The sequence below is a fragment of the Bombina bombina genome, chromosome 6, assembly GCF_027579735.1.
Source record: "Bombina bombina isolate aBomBom1 chromosome 6, aBomBom1.pri, whole genome shotgun sequence".
Classification (NCBI taxonomy): Eukaryota; Metazoa; Chordata; class Amphibia; order Anura; family Bombinatoridae; genus Bombina; species Bombina bombina.
Window position 1 is genome coordinate 329,635,043 of NC_069504.1, and position 13,858 is coordinate 329,648,900.

Below are 13,858 nucleotides of genomic sequence, written 5' to 3' on the forward strand. Positions count from 1 at the left end.
AGTAAAGGGTATTTTAATGTTGTCTTGTCCCACATAAATAACGTGTGTGAAATAGCTATATAGGCCTTTCCTAGATGAGGTCTATTTATTTTAGGGGCCCATAGTAATTTTGCTATATCTTTAATTCCCATGATGTCTGCTTCTAGGTGTATCCACTGTATATTATGGTCACATGGTGCCATAAATAAGTCTGCGCCATTCTTGCAGCATTGTAATATGAGGTAAGATGTGGAATGCCTAATCCACCTCCGGCCCTATGTCTGGTCATTACCTGCTTATTAATCCTAGCTCTTTTATTGTTCCAGATAAAAGTAAGAATATCTTTCTGTAACTTATTAAGTTCAACAAGTGGCACTGAAATAGGCAAAGACCGAAACAAATAGAGCAACTTGGGCAGGATTGTCATTTTAGACGCCACTATTAGTCCCATAAGGGATAGCTTAAATTTTGACCATTTGGTCATAACGTGTCTTATGCTCGAAAAGAGGGGCTTATAATTGTGTTGATAAAGGGAATGAACATCAGTGGGGAGATTGATCCCCAAATATTTAATTGTCTTTTTGGCCCACTTGAAAGAAAAATTAAGTTCCAAAAATTTCTTGGTGTGTGCTGGTATATTGATACCCAGTACCTCACATTTGTCATCATTAATTGTATAGCGAGATAGAGTACTAAAATTTTGTAGAATAGAATATAGGGGGGGGGGGGGCAATGACAATAATGTCAGAATGACATCGTCCGCAAACAATGCCATCTTGTATTGATTCTCCGCTATCAAGATACCTGTTATGTCTGGGCATCCCCTGATTTTGACAGCTAGAGGCTCAACACAGCAAGCAAATAACAGGGGGCATAAAGGGCATCCCTGTCTTGTTCTATTTCGGATTTCTAAATTCCTGGATTGATAGCCCGCTAATCTAATGTATGCCGCTGGTGTAGAGTATAAGGCTGTAATAGCATTGAGAAACTCGCCCTTCACTCCCACATTATCTGGCGCCTCTCTTGCTCTAATGAATCCTACTTGGTCCGAATGTATCAGTGAACTTAGGGGCTCATTTAATCTATTAGCTAATATTTTTGTAAATAATTTGATATCCTGGTTTATTAAAGATATGGGCCTGTAATTCTTGCAGTGTTGTTGTTTTTTTCTGGCTTAGGGATTACTGAAATTCTCGCCAGAAGCATCTCATTAGGGATTGTACTGCCTTGCATAATGGAGTTAAAGATTGTCACTAATTGTGGGGCTATAGCATTTTTAAATGTTTTGTAGAAAACACCTGTATACCTATCTGGTCCTGGTGCCTTGTTGGATTTTAACTCTTTTTGGTGCATTCAGAGCTTGGGTGTCTGCAGACATTAAGGAGGAAAGTTTACTATTCTCTAAAAACTTGTTTAAGGCGTGTTTTCTATCTGCTTTCCCAGAGTGACGGGGTAAATTATACAGTTACGTATAAAAATCTGCAAACTGATTTGCTATTTCTAAAGTATTATTGGTTGCGTTCCCATTTTTAGTTTGAAGTTGGGGTACCGCAGTAGCCCTCGTAATTTCTTTTAATCTATTTGCCAACATTCTATCTGGCTTGTTTGCGTGTACAAAATAATGGGTGTCTAATAATTTAATTGTTCTGGTAGTATCTTCCGTCAGTAGGTTATCTAACTCTTTGCTTTTTTGTTTTAATAACTGGACTGTCTTCCTGCGCGGGTGGTCAATTTCGCTACGTCTCAAATCTCCAATATCCATTTTTAGTGTCTCTAATGTCTGTGAGCTTTATTGAGTTTGGACGACTCATCTATAAGATTTCCTCTGATTGAGGCCTTTAAGGCTCCCTATATGAATAGTGGGTTGGTAGTGGTACCTGTGTTGGTTTCTATAAACTGGGTTAAATTTTTCTGAATGTTTTGATCAATCAACTGATCGCCAAGTAGCTTGGGGTTGAGGACCCAATTTTGTGTTCTATTATGGTTAGTGATACCGTTTATGGTCGCTTCCACTAATGCGTGATCAGACCAGGGACAAGTATGAATGTTTGCCGTAAATTATAATGGGATTAGGATTTTACTTAGTAGGATGTAATCAATCCTAGAATAAGATTTATGTACTGGTGAATAAAATGTATAATCACGTGTGTGTTTGTTGATCGTTCTCCATGCATCAATCAGATTGTGGTCAAGAAGGAAGTCACCTAGAATGTTTTGATTGTGAACAGGTTTCTGCGAGGCTTGTGTTGCATTTCTAGCCCTATCAACTTGATTGTTAAGAGTTAAGTTGAAATCGCCTCCTATGATCATTTTATATTTTTGCCATAAGGTTAGTTGCTTACTTACTTTAGACATGAAAGAGGATTGGTTTTCATTTGTAGCATATACATTGCCTAGAATTACTGGAGTATTGTGAATAAGTCCTCTGACTATTAAGTACCTACCCTCAGTATCAGTAATTACTTCCTCTTCCTTAAGTTAAGAGATGCATGAAGAAGGATGGAGACACCCCTATTTTTTTATGGCTAATAGCATGAAATTGTTGTGGATACGATTTGTCCCAATATCTGGGGGTACTGGCCTTGGTAAAGTGTGTTTCCTGTAACATTATGATTTGTGCGTTTAGTGATTTGTACTCTGATAGTGCCTTTTTCCTCTTAATATTAGAGTGAAGACCTCGTACATTATGGGAAATTATTTTAATGGGTGACATAATGTATTCGTAAGGTTTGTTTTGCTAATGATTTTCTGATAAACCTAGATAGTTTCATACCTCTGGCGGGAATCACAGACTCAGATTGAACTCTCGCTAGGGCCTGTAATGGAAAGTAATTAAAGTTGTAGTATAAGACCCGGGCATAAGGCTCAGGTAATGAGCATAAAGAGATCCTTCTCTCTGTTTTTCCTAGAGTAACCAGGTGAGATGGATTGTTGAGCAAAAATACAATGTTTCTATTGCAAATGAGATAAAACATGACAATATTCCATATAATAAACATATATATAAACAATTTAACCATAGTAAACAGTTATGTGAGCAATCGGACAGCAGCAATATACCATTTGCTACTGACTTAGTAACCAAAGAAAGTAGGAATAATTAGGGCGAGAGTAGGGGTTTAGTAAGGGGAAGGGGGGGATTAGAAACTGTGATTGAGGTCTCCCTCAAGTAATAAACCCATGGCCTAGGGAGAAGGTATAGGGTTAGTAAGGTGCAGTAGTGGTCCTCAATATTTAACATAAGAAGAAGGTATAGGATTGGTGAGGTGCAATTATGGCCCTTAACATATACATTTTAACCAAATCAGTAACTAATGAATTCCACTTGCCTAATAGTTGCCCTCATCTAACTTCACACTAACATCATTCCCACCTTTGCAGTCCCCACCTCCTGTTTCTCACCCTCCTACCCATTTAGATTGTAAGTTCCCATGGGAACAGGGCTCCCAATTCCTCCTGTATTTGTTTGTTACATTTTATCTGGTGTCTCATATTGTACTGTCCTTTTATCTTTGTTACCAATGAACAGCGCTGCGGAATCTGTTGGAGCTTTATAAATAAAGAATAATAATAATAATAACTTACTGTCAATTTTCCCTAGAGAAAATGCAAAGTTACATCAAAACAGATCTATCTAAATATAGATATTACTAAAACAGTAGTGATATCATATATATCTAGCCTCAGATAGGCAATTAAGAGTCTTAAACTAGCCTTTTAATACTCAGATCAGGTAACCTGTGCTTCAGATTCTAGCGTTTGAGCTTCCCAGTCCATGGTTGTGGGATCTCTCAAGTCTTTCTTAGTCTTCTTCTGTTCATTTCAAATGGGTTTTAATTCTCTTCGTCTTTTAAGTGTGGTTGGTGAAAGGTCAGTATATATTTGCAGTTGATGCCCCTCAAATGTAATTGACGATGCAGATCTTGCTGCTTTGATTAACTGGTCCTTGATGTGAAAATAGTGAAGTTTCACTATGACATCTCTGGTCAGAGATGTTTGTGGAGGTTTAGATATGGCCCTATGTGCTCTGTCCATAAGAAACAGGGAGGTGTCTGTTGCAGGCAATAGGTGTTGGAAAATCTTCTTAAGCATGTCTGGGAGATTAGAATGACTTTCTGGCAAGTTTCTGATGCGCAGATTCGCTCTTCTGGATCTATTTTCAAGATCCTCCAATTGATCCTCTGATCTCTTAATCTGTGCAGATTGATCTTGAATGGCAGTATGGATATTGGGAATCTCCTCCACTACGTCATCCAGCTTTTCCTCGATCTCAGTGGTGCGCCCTCCTATCTCCAGTATATCTTGCTTCAGCTGAGCTCAGCTAATGCTGTTTTAAGTTCTTTTTGAAAAAGAGCCTTTATTTGTACAAGTAATTCTTTATTTAGAGTGGTTAGCTGATTAGGCTCATTAGATTCTTCAGTCTTCGGAGAAGAGTGGGTTCCCGCAGGTGATTGTGAGGCTTCCAGTGTCCTCTGCATAAGTTGGGAGCGGGAGAGGCAGTCCTTCACCGATTGTGATTTATTCTTCATTTTGAGGATATTGATAGACCCAGTAGTTGGGGTAGTATTGAAGAAGGAGATCTGCTCACATTGCTTGGGGGAGACCTCAGATTTTTCTTGTTAATGCATTAAGTAGTCAGGGTTGGTTAGATTCGGAGGTTACATCAGGTTCAGATTTTGCATCCTGTTGCTGCTAATCCTATGCTGCCATATTTTAGGGCATAATATGTAGTACCATGGTGACTTTGACCTCGCTTATACTTTCAGTGAAAAGTATTGTCTGTTGTGCTTCTTCACTTAAAGGTAGTTCAGCTACTAAGAGATAGTGGTCCTTTTCCAATGTCTCTTCTCCTAACTTCCCACCTCTGTTACTTATAGTTTCAGCAGCGGGGCAGGGGGAGTAGTACTTATTTCCCTAAAGGACAACCTTTGGGGGGTTGCTAATCTAGCAGAGCATGCTCTCTAGTAAACTGTAGATTAGGTAACAATCACTTAGTTCTTTTCCAGCAGGTAAGTTGCAATGAGGTGCAGTTTCCTCAGTCTAGTTACAGACTTCTGTGTCTATTGGAATTAAAGATGGTGCTTTTCCCACCTCTCCAAATCTCTCCTATGTGTAAGCACAGACAATATTATATATGACTATGATTTTTTACGTTTGTTCAGCTTTCCCCTACTTTCATGCAATATTACTTCCTCTAAATCTGCTTAACAGAGGGGGATTAGTTCTGGGCCACAAGTGTAACTATACTTATTGCCTCCCTCAAGCTGCCTAGGTTTACAAGTATTGGATGTCCTGCTTAAATGGAGATCCTGGCCTGTCTCTGTAAATCCGTTATTTTCCCTGCAATCTGGTGCTTTGCTGTGCTTACCCCTTGCAGTCTGTTGTGTTCTGGATGGTGCTGGGTGTTATCCTGAGGCTTTGCAGTGTCAAAGCCCATTTTCGAGTTCCGGTGTAGGCCGCAGCCGCGGTCTTTCCGAATATTGTACCTGCCTTGCATTTCCAGGAGTTTTCGTATCGCTTTTTCCCCCACTAATTTTGCTACCGGACCATCCAGCCTGGTACCCAATGTAGCTGCCACCGACTTCTTCTATTTACAGCGTTTTTTTGCCGTCTATAGGTTTTTATATACTTTTTTGGCAGAGCTGTGTCTCCTTGCTTCTATTCACACTGACGGTTAGCTCCGCCCCAAAACACTTTTTTTTAAATTAGAATATAAAGGTTTAAACTCTTATTCTTAGTATCCGATTCACCTATCAATTTATTGTTTAGGTAATCCGATTTATACAATAATGTTGTTTGGTAATGCTGGAGAGGAATGAATGGTTTGAGAACCTTGTCCAATATCTAAGCCATTATTTCAAGTATTTTACAGTTTTGGTAATTAAATGGACCCGAGATAGCAGATCGGGTAAAGGAGATAGAAGCAAGTAATTTAGACCTATTAGAGAAACTAGATTTGAGAAAAAGAACTGTTTGGCCAGAGTAGAGCCAGAACAGTTCTCTTCCTATGTTTATTTACTTTTTGAAACATCTTGTAGAAATGTGAAAGATAATCTGACTACTCTGTCTACCTCACTTATATTCACAGATGGTTCTTCATTACTTTTACAGCTACATACCTCAGCTTATTCCAGATTACTGCTTCCAGTCTACCTCGTGCACACGTGAATCCAGAGAATAACAAATGTAACACCTTTATAGCTTTACAATTTGAAAAATATGATTAACATAAAAATGGCCAAATTAACTGAAAAAGTGTAATTTAAATGCTTGCAAAAAGACTACCATGGAGGAGGTACTATACATTCTGCAATGGTTAGTATGTAATTTGCAGTCCATATTCCAGGTCTTCAAAACTGCAAATTTCCTAAGCAATAAGACTATTGAACCAGGCATATGGTCTCTTCCTTTCTTAGAAATGTTGATTTCCAGAATTTACATTCCTTTCAAGGCAGAATTGCAAATTAGCTAAGTATTATGCCAGAAGCAGGTGTCCTTGAGTGTTTCCAAAATAGGCTGTGATGGCTTTTTACAAATTCAAACTTATATATATATATATATATATATATATATATATATATATATATATATATATATATATACTGTGTATGTTTAAATTCTATTTCATGTCAAGGTCAGGAACCATTAAATCAATCTGTAGCCAGGTCGTAAAGCACAGAGAGAATCCTGAAGGAACAAGCAACACAGCAAGGGGTCAGGAATGAAGCAAAGTCCAGGAAGCAAGCCAGGGCCATAACTAAAGTATAAGCAAACACCAAATAATGTTCTTATGGGCCTCTAATGGCGTCCTATGGCACTTTTAGTGTACTTTCATACCGCAAGGTCATTTCTGATGTTTAGATTCCAAATAACATTGTCCTAGGTATAGACGTAGAGAAAAGTACCGGTATCAGCGCTTAGTGGTGAGTTGAGGAGTGGTGATAGTAGATGAAAAAAAGCCGGTTGACACCATTGGGAGAGTTCAGATAGACTGCAGAATGGATCTCCGGAATACAATCAAGGAATGCGATCATGGAACCCTGCAGAGTGTCCGATGTAGTCGTCCACTGCCTGTATTTGTAGGTGGGTATTTTCAGGCAAGCACCAAAATAGAAGAAAGCTACTCTTAAGAAAGTCTGAGCGTTCTCGGACGAAACACATAGAGAGGACCTACTACCTACCTGCACATTCCGCATCGGCTTCGAGTGACTTCTGGTGCCCTACTCCAGACTTGGTTCACATACGGCTGAGGTGGCGTGAGTGCCGGGGTTTTCTGATTGAAGCTGTAATAAGACCGGTGTGACTGCATTTATTTTTTATGTGCTTTGTATCTTTTTAAATGCTAGTAAGTTGCCATTTAGCTGTTTGTGCACTTACCTTTCAATAAATGTTTTTATGCTTGAATTGGGCTGCGCCTGTTTTTACTCTTTTCTAGCTTTCTAGGTATAGACGTAACTGACTGTGTTATGTGTAGTACTGCTGTGGCTAAGGCCTTAGCACACCTTGGGAAAATAGTAGCACTATTGCCAGCACTCTACTTAGCCTTATCAAGTGCATGTAACTAATGCATGGCACGATATTGGGCAGTTCAGCCAAGATAGGCAATGATTGCATAGACCCTGACAATTAAAGCAGATTAGATCAGATTTGTTTAGATATTAAACTATATGAAGTTTACATTTTTTATATGGCTATATGAGAATAGTGGGGATATCATGGATTGTATTTTCATCTATTAGATAATACACACATATTTATGATGATTATATATGTAGAGAGGAAAGAAGTATAATGATTGGGCTTAGAATGAAGGATTCAATAAAGTATTCAATCCTTTACATAGTAACATAGTAGATGAGGTTGAAAAAAGACCGAAGTCCATCAAGTTCAACCTATACAAATCTAAAATACTTACAAAAAACTCCAGTTAAGATTAAATAATCCCATTAAAAGGCGACTTATTTAATACTAGCAATCATATCCATTAATTTTGTTTCTAGACAGAAATGTATCCAAACAATGTTTAAATGTATCAAGGGTATTTGCATTTACTACCTCCTTTGGTAATGAGTTCCACAATTTTATTGCTCTTACAGTGAAACAACTTTTCGGATGCAGGAGATTAAATCTCCTTTCCTCCAACGTTAAATTGTGACCTCTTGTCACAAAAACTTTCTTGGAATAAACAGCGCTTCTGCCATCTCTGTATATGGGCCTTGAATATATTTATATAAAGTAATCATGTTCATGTCATCTCTCAAGCGCCTTTTTTCTAAAGAAAACAGACCCAGTATGGCTAGCCTGCTAGCCTCTCCTCATAGCTTAAATTCTCAATTCCCCTTATTAGCTTTGTGGCCCATCTCTGAACTTTTTCTAGTTCTGCAATATCTTTTTCTGCGATCGGTCCCCAGAACTGTACTCCATATTCAAGGTGAGGTGTTACCAGGGATTTATATAGTGACAGAATTATGCTTTCCTTCTTTGAATCAATGCCTCTTTTAATACATGCTAGTATCTTATTAGCTGTTGTAGCCGCTGCCCTGCATTGTGCACCCATCTTTAGCTTGTTATATATTACTACTCCCAAATCACTTTCTTCCTCTGTTTGGTTATGTCTTGTCCCATTTAAATAATACGTTGCCTGCTTATTTTTACTACCAATATGTAGAACCTTGCATTTTCCTGTATTAAATCTCATTTTCCATTTACCTGCCCATACTTCTAATTTTTGCAGATCCCTTTGTAACAAAAGTTCATCCTGCTCTGACCTAATGACCTTACTTACCTTAGTATCATCTGCAAAAATAGAGATGTCGCTATTTAATCCTAGCTCCAAGTCATTTATATATTTTTTTTTTTTAAAAGAACAGGACCCAGTACTGATCCCTGGGGGACTCCACTGATTTCCTTTGTCCAATCTGAGTATGATATATTCACTACTACTCGTTGCTCCCTATCTTTTATCCAGTTATTTATCCATGAGCTAACATTTTCAGCTATTCCCAGTCCCTTAATTTTGTGCATTAATCTCTCATGTGGCACTGTTTCAAATGCCTTTGCAAAATCTAAGTATATCACTTCAACTGATTCCCCTTTATATTTTTACTTACTTTCTCATAGAATCTAATTAGATTAGTGTGACATGATCTATTTCTCATAAAACCATGCTGATTTGAACTCATAATCTTGTTTACACGAATGTGCTCATCAATATAATCCCTTATAATCCCTTCAAATATCTTCCCCACTATTGATGTCAGACTAACTGGTCTATATCTTAAAAAGAGGATTGTCTATAACAGTGCTAAATTCCCTTAACACCCTTAGGTGTATTCCATCTGGGCCTGGAGTTTTATTTACCTCAATATTATCCAGTTTTTTCCAAATATCCTCTATAAATAACCCAGTTAATGGTATGGGCTGGCATGTTCTAGTTTGTTCCAAAGTATCGTCCATTGGTTTCTCTCTTGTGTATACTGAAGAAAAAAACTGGTTAAGTACCTCAGCCTTCTTCCTGTCACTGTTAACCATGCTACCCTCCACGCATTTTAATGTACCTATATTGTCCTTCTTAGATATTTTGCTATTTATGTACTTAAAGAAACTTTTAGGGTTAGACTTAGAATCCTTTGCAATTTATTTTTCATTTTCAATTTGATTGATTATTTGCATGCTTTGTTATATTCCTTATACCTATGGTATGTTGAGTCTGTACTGTTTTCTTTGAATAATTTAAATGCCCTATGTTTTTTCCTAATTTCTCTTAAGACATTTTTATTAAGCCACATTGGCTTGTATTTTTTATTTTTACAACCATATGGTATTTGTTGATATGTATATTTATTTAACAAAGTTTTAAATGTTATCCATTTATCCTCTGTATTTTTATTAGAGAATACTTTGTCCCAATTTATCACCTAGATTACAAGTTTTGCGTTCTGGTTTTAACGCTGAAAAAATGACCATTACCGAGTAAAAACCGGACCGCAGCCATTACGAGTCTTGTCGGTATAGCTGTACCGCAAGCATTTTAGCCTGTAAAGCAACGTCAGTCCCGCACTCAAAAAAATGATGTTTTTGCATGGGATTTCCATAGCATTGCCATTACAAATTGTGAGGTGAGGCTAAAATACTTGCGTTCCAGTCTATACTGACACAATCCGTTCCGCAATCTGAGACCAGTAGTTATGAGTTTTATGCAACAAAACTGTTACACAAAACTCATAACTAAAGTGTTACAAAGTACACTAGCACCCATAAACTACCTATTAGCCCCTAAACCGAGGCCCTCCCGCATCGCAAACACTAAAGTAAACTTATTAACCCTAATCTTCCGCTCCTGACATCTTCGCTACTAATAAAATTTATTAACCCCTATTCCACCGCTCCCCGACATCGCAGCCACTATAATAAAGTTATTAACCCTTATTCCCCCGCACCCCAACATCACCCACACTATAATAAAGATATTAACCCCTATTCCACTGCTCTCTGACATCGCCGCCACTAAATAAAGTTATTAACCCCTATAACTCTGGCCTCCCACATCACCATCACTAAATAAACCTATTAACACCTAAACCGCCAGCCCCCTACATTGCAAAAAACTAAATTAAACTATTAGCCCCTAAACCTAACAACCCCCTAACTTTAAATTTAAATTACAATATCCCTATCTTAAAATAAATAAAAACTTACCTGTGAAATTAAAAAACCTAAGTTTAAACTATATATTAAACTTACATTACTATTATACTAAAATTAAAATAACTACAAATTAAATAAACTAAATTACACATTAAAAAAACCTAACACTACTAAAATAATTTAAATCTACAATTACAAAAACAAAACAAATAAAAAAAAAAACCCAAAAAACACTAAATTACAAAAAATGACAAACATTAAATTATGAAAAATAACAAACGAAATTATCAAAAATAAAAACAATTACACCTAATCTAATGGCCCTATAAAAATAAAAAGCCCCCCCCAAAATAAAAAAAACCCTAGCTTACAATAAACTACCAATAGCCCTTAAAAGAGCCTTTTGTAGGGCATTGTCCTAAAGAAACCAGCTCTTTTCCCTGAAAAAAAATACAAAGACCCCCCCAACAATAAAACCCACCACCCAACCAACCCCCCAAAATAAAAAACCTAACTCTAGCAAAAACCTAAGCTACCCATTGCCCTGAAAAGGGCATTTGTATAGGCATTGCCCTTAAAAGGGCATTTAGCTCTTTTTCATTGCCCTGAAAAGGGCATTTAGCTCTTTTAAGATAACCCAAACCCTAATCTAAAAGAAAAAACCCTAACACTAACCCCCGAAGATCCACTTACAGTTTTTGAAGTCCGGACATCCAGGCGGTGAGAAGTCTTCATCCAGGCGGTGAGGTCTTCATCCAGGCGGCGAAGTCTTCATCCATCCGGCTGGCATCTTCTATCTTCATCCAGGAAGCATCTTCTATCTTCATCCCAGCGGCGTGAAGCAGGTCCATCCTTCAAGACATCCGGCGGGGAGTGTCCTTTTCATATGGTCGCCACCGTACACTGAATCTTCAATGCAAGGGAGCCGTTTCAAAATGGCGTCCCTTGCATTCCAATAGAATAGCCAATAGAATTTCAGTAGCTCTCATCCTATTGGCCAATTTGAACATCCAATAGGATTTCAGTAGCTCTCATCCTATTAGCTGGTTTGAATTTCAAAAATCAAATCAGCCAATAGGAATACAAGGGATGCCATTTTCAAAAGGCTCCCTTGCATTAAAGATTTAGTGTACAGGGGTGACCGTATGAAGAGGACGCTCCGCGCCGGATGTCTTCAAGAATGGACCCGCTCCGCACCACCGGTATGAAGATAGAAGACGCCTCCGGGATGAAGATAGAAGATGCCGCCTGGATGAAGATAGAAGACACCGCTTGGATGGATGAAGACCTCGCCGCCTGAAAGAATTCTCGCAGCCTGGATGTCCGGACTTCAGAAACTGTAAGTGGATCTTCTGGGATTAGTGTTAGGTTTTTTTAAACTTTTTTTGGGTGTTTGATTTTTTAGATAAGCTTTTGGGCTATCTTAAAAGAGCTAAATGCCCTTTTAAGGGCAATAAAAATAGCTGAATGCCATTTTAAGGGCAATGCCCATACAAATGCCCTTTTCAGGGTAATGGGTAGCTTAGGTCTTTGTTAGAGTTAGATTTTTCATTTTGGGGGGTTGGTTGGGTGGTGGGTTTTACTGTTGGGGGGGTCTTTCTATTTTTGTTCAGAGAAAAGAGCTGATTTCTACAGGGCAATGCCCTACAAAAGGCCCTTTTAAGGGCTATAGGTAGTTTAATGTAGGCTAGGGTTTTTTATTTTGGGGGGGATTTTTATTTTTATAGGGCTATTAGATTAGGTGTAATTGTTTTTCTTTTGGATAATTTCATTTGTTATGTTTCACAATTTAGTGTTTTTATTTTGTTTAATTTAGTATTTTTTATTTTTTGTAATTGTAGATTTTTTTTTTTTAGCAGTGTTTAAATGTGTAATTTAGTTTATTTAATTTGTAGTTATTTTAATTTTAGTATAATAATAATGTTAGTTTAATATATAGTTTAAACTTAAGTTTTTTTAATTTCACAGGTAAGTTTTCATTTATTTTAAGATAGAGATATTGTAATTTTAATATAAAGTTAGGGGGTTGTTAGGTTTAGGGGTTAATAGTTTAATTTAGTTTTTTGTGATGTGGGGGGCTATCGGGTTAGGGGTTTATAGGTTTATTTAGTGGCGGTGATGTGGGAGGCCAGAGGTTTAGGGATTAATAACTTAATTTGTGGCGTTCATGTTGGGGAGCAGCGGAATAGGGGTTAATATCTAATATCTTTATTATAGTGTGGGCGATGTTGGGGTGCAGGGGAATAGGGGTTAACAACTTTATTTAGTGGCAGTGATGTCGGGATCGGCAGATTAGAGGTTAATAACTTTATTTAGGTGTTGGCGATGTCGGGGGCGGCAGATTAGGAGTGTTTAGACGCAGAGGTGTAACTAGAAACCACAGGGCCCAGGTGCAAGACTCTAAGAAGCCCCCCCACACCCCAAAAAAGTGAATTTGATACATATCTTTTTTTTTTTGCATTTAACACAGAAAAAAATGTGAATCAGATTAAATGTCTGCAAAAGGAGGTACCCTGTGCCCACAGTCTGTGAGATGTTCTGACCCCCCAGTACTGTATATAGTGAGTCAGTGACACAGTCTGTAATCTGCCGGTGAGATGACTGGCTTGACCATACCCACTCCAGTACTTTATAAAGTGACAACAGTAGTCTGTGACATAGTCCAGCCTCCCCGTATTGTATATAGTGGTACTGTATAGTGACACTTTTTATCCCCTCCCCCATGCTGTAGTAAGAAGGTCTGTAATTTGCTGGTTCCACAAACTTACACACACACATACATGCATAAATACACACACAGTCACATACATACATACACACATAAACACCAATGGGTAAAACAGAAACACTAACCCCTGTAGTCAGATATAGAGACACTAGTGAAGCATCACGTCACACTCACATGATATCAGTGCAGGCAGTGGCAGGTCAACGTTTTTGCGACCTCTGAACCCCCTGTAGTTTCACCCCTGTTTAGACGTGGGGTTTATGTTATGGTGTTAGGTTTAAACGTAACTTTTTTTTCCCCATAGACATCAATGGGGTTGCATTACGGCAATCGCCATTCCACGCTTTAGGTGTTAGGTTTTTTTCCTAACATGCTCTACCCATTGACATCTATGGGGAAAGCGTTCACTAGCACATCAAAGCAGCCCTTGGATTTTGTGCAGTATGGAGCTCATCACAACCATATCGCACGCACAAGGCGGCTTTTCAAAAACTTGTAATGGCA